Source organism: Podarcis bocagei, assembly GCF_964188305.1.
Source record: "Podarcis bocagei genome assembly, chromosome: 6".
In the NCBI taxonomy this organism is placed as follows: domain Eukaryota; kingdom Metazoa; phylum Chordata; class Lepidosauria; order Squamata; family Lacertidae; genus Podarcis; species Podarcis bocagei.
Window position 1 is genome coordinate 52,042,834 of NC_138130.1, and position 12,712 is coordinate 52,055,545.

Below are 12,712 nucleotides of genomic sequence, written 5' to 3' on the forward strand. Positions count from 1 at the left end.
TGGCTACTTCTTTGTGTTATCAGACTTAAATGTTCTAGGTTATCTATTTACTTAGCTTGTACCTGCGAAAGATACAAGCAGCATTTTAGCAAATGACAAAATAGAAAGAGGATATTAGATACCGTCATTCTACCTCATAGCCCTGTTCTGGCACATAATGTCATTAAATTGTGATAATGATTACACATAATGATTGCTTCTTACTTTGATTTCATTCAAAAGATCTCTTTTATCTCATCATTATTTATATGTTAAATCAGGCTTCATAACCTACATGACTGCTGATTATATGACACAGGTATTTAATTAGCACCTGCTGGAAGTAGAAGATTAAATTATTTTGCCAAATAGACTGCTCTTTATTTATATTTAACTGCTACTTGCAGTCTAATCCTATTCATTTTTACTCAGAAATGAGACTCATTGTTTTCAATGGAGCTTGCTCCCTAGTGTGTTTAGAGTTGGGAATTCAAGCTGACAGTCTTGAGCACAGTCTTGAGCACAACCCAATTGTACACAATGGGTCTGACATCAGGATAAACATGTATAGCAATCCACTGTCAAGGCATCCTTTGGTCCAGGAAAGGACTAAAGGTTGATGCAAATGGTGGAATCCAATTGGGACTCTTGTGCTCCCCCAAAAGGCATTTGATCCAGTGGACAGCTCTGCTAATGGAAGAAGAGGAGGGCATTTTTTGTTGACCCCCTTCCGCAATCCATAGTGCTCCCCCAAAATCTCCTCCAAAGAGTTCAGCTTTCACCCCTGAGCCAGGATGAATATGGAGGGGAGTCACACTTACAGGGAGAAGGGGAAATATGTATACACCCATTAAGGGGCAACATGAGCAGAAACGGGCTGTGCCTTTAACCCTATGCCTGCTGGCATGTTTCTCATGCTGGCTTTCCTGTATCTCACAAAGGCTCCCCTTGAAATTTAAGAACTCTGGAAGCACAGGGTTCGTAATTTGTATGCTTAGTATGAAAAGTATTCTCAGGCACTTGACTGCCTTAATTTTAGATGTTGCTTTATTGTCTAAACTGACCAAAGATATATTATGTGTTCCTTTAATTATGGCACAGGTTAGGTCGTTGTCCTGTATTTTGGGAGCTGTGATTCGTGTTTTGCTTTATATTTAGGGCACTACTGTGCTTCAGCTGACCTAGCCTCCTGTGATGGGCAAACTGTCAAATGTAATGAAATCAATGTGGAATCCTTATTCCTAGTGGGAAAAATCAAGTACAGTTGAGAATTAACATTAGTAAATATCCTGGGGGGACATTTCAGTCTATGGCAGATTAAGGGGTGGGGGATACATCATAATTTTAAGTCCAGTGTATAATGTAGTACTATAGATCATCACCATATTGCCCAGCTTTAAAAAGGTGGTCCTGCAACATAAGGGAATGAGTGATTATATTTATATCTCACCTTTCCTCCAAGTTGTTAATGGTAGCATATATGATTCCCACCCACCCACCCTGCTTTATCCTCACAACAACCCTGTGAGGTAGGTTAGGCTAAGAGACTGTGGCTGGCCAAAGGTCACTCAGTGAGCTTTGTAGCTCAGCAGGGATTTTAACTTTGGTCTCCTGGTCCATCACTCTAGCCACTACACCACACTGGTTCTCCCTTCCCTGTCTGGGGATAAAAAGTATGCATTATCTGGCCCTTACCATGCTGCTTTCCATCTTCAGATGGGAACTAAATTTCTACTCTCATCAGTTGTTTCTTCCAAAGCCCTCATGCTCCTCCCTTCATAGTGGGAGCAAACCAAATAGGAAGTTATCTGTTAATTATAGTTTCCCATTCCTCTGAACCAGAAAATGAAAGTTAACAGTTTTAGAACCAGGATATTAAACCATGGTTTGAAGGCGGCTTGTTCCAGGATTCCCTGTTGACCCTTTTCCTGCTTAGGACAAAATGGGAAGTTAATGAAAGATTCCCTGATCTCCCATTGCGAAGGGTGGAGCAGAATGACCAAAAGACTCATTAATATCTCTGCTTGTTAAATAACTTCAAAAGTCTCAAATGAACAGTATTTGTATAAGCCAATCCTATTTTGGAAATGAAACTGGAAATGAAACCAGAGGTTATTACCCTTTCTTTGCATGCAATGCCTTAGGACATCCTATATGTTTAGTTTTTGCCTCTTCCCCTGTTTTAAACACAAAACCGTTGCCTTTATGTTGTTTGCCAATATTTTCCATCTCCCTAAGCAAATATTCTAACGGCATATGTTTTATGACTTATTTCTTAAACAACTCCCCCACTCAATCACAAAACACTCAAGTGCTGATCCACCCTGCTTTTCCCTTCCCTTTTCCTTTCATTGTAATAATGCTACAACATTAGAGAAGGCGTGCAGATCAGAAATAAATGGTATCTTTCTAGCTGATTAGAGACTTGCATCTAGGATTCTTGCCATTCATTATCTGCAAGTGCGTGCTCCCCATGTGACTGAAAAGACAAGGCAAAAATGCTTATTATGCTTTCAGCAATTCCACTCATTCTGCTTCCTTTTATGGTTTGACCTAGGGACATTTGACTTTAAAAAATAAAAATGGAGGAAGCTTCCTTTGATTTAATAGTAAGTTCTGTCCTGCAAAACTGAATGGGAATGTAAAATCTTCCATTTTGCAAAGAGTCTCCCCCCCCCCTTTTTTTGCTGGCCTTTTCTGTAGTTGAAAACAATTACATGCTTAATTATGCTTATTAGAGGATTTGATTATGAGATTGCTTTAGAGGAATGTGTTGGTGGAATGAAAAGTTGAATGCCTTGTTGAATTATGAATAGTAATTTGAGAAAGGTGCAATTTTGTTTTTGTTCATTTTCGACATGCTATAATTTTATATTGTTTAGCCCTAAAATACTAATAACTTGGCATCCATTAAATGTGCATGACATGGATAGTAATTCTATAGTTTTAAAAGAATGTATCAGTGGGAGCTCTTTTTCACTTGCAACAGGATTTACGCACATCTTTACCCAATATGTGGTAATGTGACATCAGAGCCACATCCTGCCTGATCCCCCCCCCCGCTATTTCACAGAATAAACCTTGAAGATGGTGGTGGTGGGGAAGCTTTTGCATGTCTTTGCATGCTGAATTGTACTTTTATTTTATTATACACTGAGTCTTTGTTATGGGTATTTACAGCACAGTTTCTGCAGAGCTGAATAACTAGATTTTGTATGTGTAATAAATATACATGAAAACAGGTATGGTACATTAACTTGACATAATGCCAGTTCTCTGCCAGAGCTTTAAAACAGTAACTTCAAATTTTTGTACTGAAGTTGACATAAAACAAGTTTAATATCTTTCCTACAGTTGCTGTGCATGGGAAAATGTGGTAACTGAGGATAGGAGTGGGCCAACATCACCAGATAGGCTGTTAGAAATCTTGTCTTGTCTGCAGCTGTTGTTGCTTGTTTATGATTAAAAACCCCCCTCTGACATCCCGCTTATTGATATTGTAGGTCTTTGTGCTAGGAATGGCTTTGTTTAGTGCAATGATTGAAAGCCAGAAAGTAAGTAAATATATATATATATATATATATATATTTGCTTTCGTAGATTTTCACGGGTACAGGAATGTAGGTTTTGGTGTCTTCGGGTGTCTTCCCGTGTAAGAGTTGGGGTGTCTAGGCGACGTTTCGACGAGGTCTCACTCGTCATCTTCAGGCTGGTGCTTTCGGCTTCTTGTTACTAGAACAGAGCAGGATCTCAGTGTTTGAGTTCCTATAAATACTGTTGAGGGGGTGTGGTGTATAGCCTCCAACGTTCTGGGCAGAGAGGAAGTTCCTAGGTTAATGTGCCTTTTCTTCTTTTGTTCATTAATTACTTGAGGGATATCTTGAGTGATTACTTGAGTGATATTCTGAGTACCACTTAGGAGGGTCATTAGGTGTGGATTAGTTGCTAAAGCTTTCGTGTCTTGACCTCTTGACCTTGTAAAGAGTTTTTCTGAGAAGATGGCTGTACTGCACTTAGTTGTGCTCTGGCTTGGCTTCGTGTATAGGGGCGAGCTGTGGTTTTGTGCCCTGTGCCAGCCAGATCTGTGTAGGGATTGCAGGGGGGTGCAGCATCCGGAGGTGCCACTATGGTTTGGCTACTGGATGGTGTCTGTAATTTATCTGTGGAGAGGGTCTGGGTTTGGGTCTGGTGTGGTTGATTGGAGATGGCGTTCTGTGTGCCTCTGGTTCTGGTGTCGGTTTTTGTGGGGAGGGCTAATTTCCAGATGTCTGGCAGGCGGGACGTGTCGTCACGCTTGTTCATGTTGTGAGGGTGTTTCTCTATCTCGATGGCTTCCATGATTATTCTCTTGTGGTGATGTTCCATGTTAAAGAGCAATTTGGAATCTGCAAAATTAATTTCGTGTCCTGTTTCTTTCATGTGTTGGTAAAGAGAGGAAGTTTTTTCTTCTTTTTTGACGGCATTCTTGTGTTCTGCGATACGTGCATTTATTCGTCTGTTTGTTTGTCCAATGTACGTGGCTGGGCAGACTTTGCAGGGTATTTCATAGACCACGTACATTGGACAAACAAACAGACGAATAAATGCACGTATCGCAGAACACAAGAATGCCGTCAAAAAAGAAGAAAAAACTTCCTCTCTTTACCAACACATGAAAGAAACAGGACACGAAATTAATTTTGCAGATTCCAAATTGCTCTTTAACATGGAACATCACCACAAGAGAATAATCATGGAAGCCATCGAGATAGAGAAACACCCTCACAACATGAACAAGCGTGACGACACGTCCCGCCTGCCAGACATCTGGAAATTAGCCCTCCCCACAAAAACCGACACCAGAACCAGAGGCACACAGAACGCCATCTCCAATCAACCACACCAGACCCAAACCCAGACCCTCTCCACAGATAAATTACAGACACCATCCAGTAGCCAAACCATAGTGGCACCTCCGGATGCTGCACCCCCCTGCAATCCCTACACAGATCTGGCTGGCACAGGGCACAAAACCACAGCTCGCCCCTATACACGAAGCCAAGCCAGAGCACAACTAAGTGCAGTACAGCCATCTTCTCAGAAAAACTCTTTACAAGGTCAAGAGGTCAAGACACGAAAGCTTTAGCAACTAATCCACACCTAATGACCCTCCTAAGTGGTACTCAGAATATCACTCAAGTAATCACTCAAGATATCCCTCAAGTAATTAATGAACAAAAGAAGAAAAGGCACATTAACCTAGGAACTTCCTCTCTGCCCAGAACGTTGGAGGCTATACACCACACCCCCTCAACAGTATTTATAGGAACTCAAACACTGAGATCCTGCTCTGTTCTAGTAACAAGAAGCCGAAAGCACCAGCCTGAAGATGACGAGTGAGACCTCGTCGAAACGTCGCCTAGACACCCCAACTCTTACACGGGAAGACACCCGAAGACACCAAAACCTACATATATATATATATATATATATATATATATATATATATATATATATACATACACATACATATATATATGAGAGAAAATATGCAGCTTGCTGTGGAGGACACAGTTTTGTGTTTATGTGGCCAGTTGCACACCATGTCTGATACTTGGGGTGTGCATTGGCTGTGTGTGTGCCCTGAATGGCAACAGAAATCTGGGTGATTTGCGATAGTTTTCACATCACTGAGTTCAATTATGGTGTTAACAAGTTGTGTTAAAGCGGGTCAGGGAGTGCCCAGCCTTTAGTTTTTCCATAGGACTAAGCATACAGCCAGCCCCACAGTGAAAAAGAGCCTAGGGAAACACGCAGAGTATTCAAGAGGGGAAAGAAGGCACAGAGGAGGAGGTTGTGGGTAGATAGGTGGGGGATGTTTTGTATTGGTGAACAGATCTTACTTTAAATGATTATAGTGAATTTTGCCCTCCCCTGCAGTGTACTCCAGTCACAGTGTTATGGGGGAGGAATAAACAGAGTTGTTTTTTACATGGGTTGTCATTTTACTCTGTTTTTCCTAACAATTAAAAAACACAGTTCACTCTCTCTCCTTTTCTTCACAAAGGGTACTTCCAGGAAGCAGAGCAAGACAGTGAGAAACTTTCCAAATGACTAACACTTAGTGTGGATTTATCACCACCTTATTTATTTCCATTATTCAGTGAGCCCACCCCACCCCCTTTTGAAATATGTACTGCCATGCACTGTCATTCTGTGTGCAAAAGGGATGGGGGTGGCGAGGGCTCCAGAAGAGCAGAAAGAGATGAACCTGGAGATTCCTCATACTTGCCATTATCCAGTGGCAGAAACAGAAAAAAGAGGGGGCATAGAAGGGGTAAATATATTTCTAGGTAGACAAGTTGGGCTCCTCATGTTAAGATCTCTGAAAAACAACAACAGTATATGCTATTTACAGAGCGCAGCAATTGTGGAAGGGAGGGGGGAGAGCTACTGCTTTGGGAGTGCTTGCTCCCTGTGTGTCCCGTCCCCCCCCCCCGGTACCACTCATGCTGTTTTCGCCTCCCAGTGATCAAAGCATTTGCTTGAAGTAATGGAAGGAAGGTGTAAAAGGATTTTACAGCCCCATTCAATGCACTGGGGTCTAAGTGTTGTTTCAACACACTTTGACTAGTGCTGCAATCTACTGACTAGTGCTGTAGCTCAGGAGCAGAGCATCGCCAGATAGAGCAGGCAACATGTCCCAGCATCAATCCCCAGCATCTCCAGGTAGAGCTTGGAGAAATTCCTGGCCTGAAATCCTGGAGAGCTGATGCCAGTCAGTGTAGATAGTTCCAGGCAAGATGGACCCATGACTCTGATTCAGTATTAGACAGTTTCCTGTGTTCCTAACATCATAATCTCAGAGTTGATATACATTTATTTATTTGCACTTTTGCCAGGCTTGAGAGTTTAGGAACCAGATGAGATACCTTTATTTTTGCCTAAAAGCCCCTTTTGTTGCATTATTGTTCCTCTCCAAATGCAGCCTTGCAATGCTAACCCTTGAACTTCCAGCATGTTCAGATCCCTAATAAATTCTTCTAAGATGAGAAGCTTGAGCAATTCATTTAATGGAAGCGAGTCTATTCTCCAGGGAGATTTGGTCATAACCAAGCCATTGTCCCTTTCATACTTGTTACACAGAGGGCCAAAACTGTTAAAGGGATGGTTGAAATAGAAGCTAGCATGCCCTTCCTTTTTACAGAAGCCGTGACGCAGATGTCCTTGTATAGCAACACTGCTCAAGTAATCATAGCAGATTTGCAATTACTTTCAGCCCTGCCATTTCCCCCCTCTCTCGTTTATGTCTTCTGCCATCTGTTCCATGGTGTTTCCTCTTTAAAATTATGCAACTCTCATTCATAGTTACATGTTAGCTCCCATTTTGAACTGTGTTATGGTTATGCTCAATACTGCAGCAGATAAATGAACTGATTTATTATGACCAGCTCTGACCTCAGATGAGAACATTTCACTCCCATTAAATCCATGGCTCGGTGCTTTTAACGTCCCAATGACTGAGACTGTTTTTGGCAATGAATAATTTGAGTTTTAGTTGGATGTTGCAGGAAAAGATTGGAGAGACACATGTTATAGTTTACCCATGTCTTTCATAAATGTATCCTCCATTATGATAAACAACAACAACAAATTAGTTACAGCTGTTCCTACTGAGAATAATGATTGCAACCATGAGGATGGGCTATGGGTGCTTTGCATGCAGAAGATTCCAGGTTCTGTCTCTGTTCAGGTCAAGCTTGCGATGACTCCTATCTGAATCCCCAGAAACCTGCTGTAAGTCCCTGTATGCAGTATTGAGTTAGATGGATCAGTGTTCTGACGCTGACACAACATGCTCTTATGTACTTAGAAATACTACAGGCCTTTTTATGTAGGGTTCTGCAGAATTGTCATTGAGTTTATTTTTCACAGCAAAAGGTGGCATTTTGCAGGGGGGACAGAACTTTCCCAGGGGAAAATAATAATCTCCTTTTGCTGTGAAACTGCAATCCCTTCCCATTTCTTGGCAAACCCCACCCCTCCCAAGAGGGGGCAGAGTGGGGTGTGTAATGGGTTGAGGTGGACTTTGCACGGTCCGCTGACCTGTGTGGGGGCCAGGAATGCAACCCCTGCACAAACGGGAGTTGCCTGTAGTTAAAGTTTCGGGTCCTGTTCATGTACTACCTGAAAAATTTCTGTGACAGGGAATGAAATCATGTATGGAGGGAAAAGTCCTATTGAACTTACAGGTTCATAATGTATGGTGTAACATTAACCTTAAGGGAGACAGTGTAGTGGTTCATGACACGTTTGTACATATCTTATGACAAATCAATAAAAATTAAAAGAAGTAAGACTAGGACAGGAGAGATCCAAGTTTGAATATTCACTCAGCCATGAAGCTGTCTGGGGAGTCCTGGGCTATTCACTAGGTCTCAGCATAACCAACACCACACTGTTGGGGGTATAAAATGGGGTGGGGATCATGAGACTAGGGGTGTGGGAGACATTGATTCACTTCCCCCCTAAAATATTTCAAACCAATGTGGACATGAAGAGAACTGAACTTAAGACTGGCAAAATGAGAAGAATGAGTCCTTGTAGGAAATGTAGGTTTTAAATGCAAGCAACAAACCTACTTACCGACTTCTTCTGTTCAATGATAGTTAACAATACAGTGGTACCTCAGGTTAAGTATTTAATTTGTTCCGGAGGTCTGTTCTTAACCTGAAACTGTTCTTAACCTGAAGCACCACTTTAGCTAATGGGGCCTCCTGCTGCTGCTACATCACCAGAGCATGATTTCTGTTCTTATCCTGAAGCAAAATTCTTAACCTGAAGCACTATTTCTGGGTTAGTGGAGTCTGTAACCTGAAGCATATGTAACCTGAAGCGTATGTAACCTGAGGTACTACTGTAGTGGGTAACAAGAAAGTGCCAGAATCCTAGCTTGCCTGGTAGAAGTGGGTTTTCTGCTGCCTTGCATTTTAAATTCTTGCTAGTGTTGTTTATAGGGAATACTGAATCGTCCTGGTTGCCTATATTTGAATTTGGCTGAGCCAAATGTCTCAGAAACTATTAGCCTTTAGTGTTTTATAATGTTCTAATAATGCTTTTCCTTTCTCCTGTGGAAACCTGTGAGTCTCTTTGGCTGCCCTTAATAAGTCTGATAAGCTTTTAAAATTTGCTTTGCCCGCTGTATGCTGCAATCACACTGATGTATTTTGGCCTCCAAAATTGTTCATAGTGATGAATGTCACCTGAAAATGAGTGCTTATTAATGTTCATTATGTGGTTAATTCTCTCTTCCTGACATGCATGTGAATACTATTAACATTAATGAGAGCTACACAGTGCCACCAGGGAGAAATAGGCACATTGATACCAACACCGTGAGGTGCCTACAGTTTCTCTAAAAGGAAACAGCACATTTCATTGTCGTAGTTTCTGTCTGAATCCTCAGTCTAATATCTTCTGTTTAGAGATTTCCACATGGAAGTTTGAGGAAACGATGAAGAGTCCTTATTGTCAACTGTAGCAGCCTTCTCTTTTTATCAGCTGTGGGGAAACTTTGGCACTCCTGGTATTGCTGAACCATTGGCCAAGCTTGTTGGGACAGATGGGAATTGGAGTTCAGCAACAACTGGAGTGCTCAGGGTTCCCCACACCTGTTCTTTGTCCCCCACCCCATTATATGTGGGCAGCCTTCTTCCAAGGAAACCTCCATACCAGGCTCTTCCGGTTCCCTCAAGCTTTGAAGTTTGGTTGGGGGAAGGAGTGTTCCCTGGCAAAGGGCCTCTTCAGTAACTGCATCTAAGCGGTGGAAATCCTCCGTCTCCTTAATATGGACTCCTGGCACCTTCTTTAATCTCCGATTGACTCCTGGCAAAACAGACCACCCTGTCCACTCATGCTTTTAATGTCTAGATATATATTAGATTCACATCTTTTAAGACTGTAATTCTATACATTCTCACCTGGGAATAGGTTCCATTGAACTTTGTGGGGCTTACTTCTGAGTAGGCTTGTGTAGAATTGCAATGTTAGTTGCCTTTGAATTGTTTGGATGGACTGGTTGTAGAGTTTCTTACTGCTGTTCTCTTTGAAATTATGTCATTTAATTTCTACTACATGTTTTTGAAGGAATGTTTATTGTTCAATAATGATGATAATCTTAATCATGTACTCTGTCTTTTCTCTCATGAGAGCCTAAGGAGGTTAACAATAAAGTGTACACAGATATACCCACCACACAAATTACACATTGCCAGTGGGACTCATAAACAATATAGGAAATATTGCTGTTATAGATGGAAATAGCAATGTTATAAATAGTAAGAATAATGTATCAAAACTTATGGTAAAATGAATTACAACAATGACCCATAAAAATAGATTCAATAGAGAATTGTATAGTAGCTGAGAAACCACTGGGTAAACTGAGAATACAAAATTCCTCTTTGTGGAATGTTTCTGTATTCTCACTCATTAAAAAGGAGGGTGAGACTGGAGTCCTCTGCACACCTATCTAGGAGAATGATATAGACTTATTTCTGAGTTTACTTGTGCAGAATTGCACTTTGAGTTGCTTAATTCAATCACTCATGTTCTCTACTTCAATTTTATTCATACTATTTTTTTTAAAAAAAGCTTTTATGCCCTGCTTACTTAACTTGCCTTTGATTTTTGTCTCTTTATGTCTAAATAAATATTTGAAGGCAGTTTGGATTCATCAAAGGCAAAAATGCTAAGATATTTTTCTTTGCTCTTTAGTTGCTACAGTTCTGGATTAGATTCTATCCTCTGATAAGTGTGTGCCCAGATGATATTTTGCCGCTAATATGTAAGAGATAAAGGCAATTTTAAATTAGAATGTTGATTAATTATGAATAGGTAATGGGGATTATTTTATATTTACTTATTCAGTGAGTCTAAGATGGAAATCAATAGCCTTGAACACTGGATGCAAAGATTGCAGCTTATATTTTGTCTTTTTGCGTGTAGTTCCATTAAAATATATCCAGCTGAACACCCTAGGAGTGGTTTCACAAGTGATACAATGACTTTTAAAAAATCTAATATTTTTAGAAACTGGTTGACGTGTTTATTGTACATGCCACAATGACATTTTTATGATATCTCACAGAAATGCACTTCATTTGCCATGAAAAGGCACTAATGTTAGCTGTCAGTCACTCCTTTTCCCCCTCCACAGAGAAACGCAACCACACCTATTTATCTCTGAAGAATGTGGTTGCTCGTCAGGGTTGTCACTTTTTCTCTAGCTTTGCTCCAGTGCTTTTTAACAGTGGTCTCTCAGACAAATGTAAAAGCAGAAGCTTTTCTAATCATTTATCTCCACTTGTTTAATTTCTGTGTGTCAGGCTGCTGTTAAATGCACAAAAGCAGGGCCAGAGGGGAGGGGTGGAATGCCACCAGCGGCTGGTGTAAGTGGCATTATTTTGTTGCCAGCATCCAATTAACTATTAATTTAATTCCTTGCATTTTGAGGTAACCCACTTACAAAACATATTTCTTTGGCTCTTAGCAAGCAACCCTGCTTAGTCCTTGGTTCATATTTTTGACAAAATTGTTTTATGCCAAGCCAGGAAACGTCCTATTAATATCTGCACTGCTGTTGGTATTCAGCACAGCACATGGCCCCCGCATTAGTTTGTATTCAAATCTTCAGCCTCTTGTGTATTCAAGTCACATCTGTTTTCTTTGACTAACAAAGTGAAGTTTCTATTGCAGCTGATGCAACCCTGCAGGGTTACTTTGAATCAGCATGTGCTGCTTTTTGCAGCCATTAGCTATGAGAACCTGGACTGCCAGTTATCACTTTGTATCAGTGTCTCACATTTTTGCCCAGGGGTACTTTGAGAGTCTTCTTTCTCCAGCTTTTTTAAAATAAAAATGATGTCAATTACCACTCTCCCTGTTCTTGCAGTTTGGGTCATAATGTCTAATGGTTAGACCTGGGTTGGGGCCAAGAAAGGTGAACATCTTGATGCTGGAAGGGTAGTGGATGTGGCGGCATGGATGTGGCGAAGGAAAAGGGCAAGGAGGGACTAAGTAGAAACATAGATGGACTTTTTGGGAGTGGTTGTCCCTCCTGAGACAGGCATGAGAAAGAAGCTGTTTGCTTTCCCATAAGAGAACCTGAGAGGAAAAGCTGCAAGGTTGTTATTACAGTTGCATAGGAAACCTGCTGTCCAGGGTGCTGAACCTTCTCCTTCAATAACAAGTTCTCTTTTTACTGAGAGATTAGTTTAATCATCAGAATACTGACTATTACAAAAGCATAAAATGTAAAGAGTACTAAAATGAAGAAGAAGAAAGGTATTGTTTACAAAGATCAGTGTAAAAAGTTTTTTGTGAAAGAGGACAATGCTACTGGCATCTTAATGAAAGTATGATGATCACTCTTCCTATTTTATTTAAAATAAAAAATTCTGACAATGTTTGGAAGTAATTTCATTTGCTTTATCCAAAACAGTAACACTATTCCTGCTTGTTGTCATATTCTTTGCTCTCTGATCTGAAGTCCATGACTTCTTAGTTAATTAGATTGGTTACAGTTTTCTGCCATGACACCTGAGCAAGGAAATTGCCATCTTCCATGTGAATCCAGTTTCTCTAGCAACCTTTGTTTCATTGCAGTTTGCAGACCAAAAGATAATGCTGTATAATATAAAACAATGTCCAGCTACTGCAAAATCCCAATTAACAGTACCGTGTCATCCTTAAT

General features: G+C 40.7%; 1 protein-coding gene across 1 annotated transcript in view; it reads left to right on the forward strand.

The window, feature by feature from the left end:
- Positions 1 to 12,712, forward strand: part of DSCAM (DS cell adhesion molecule) — a 337,795-nt gene that overhangs the window by 39,344 nt on the left and 285,739 nt on the right. The window lies entirely within an intron of this gene.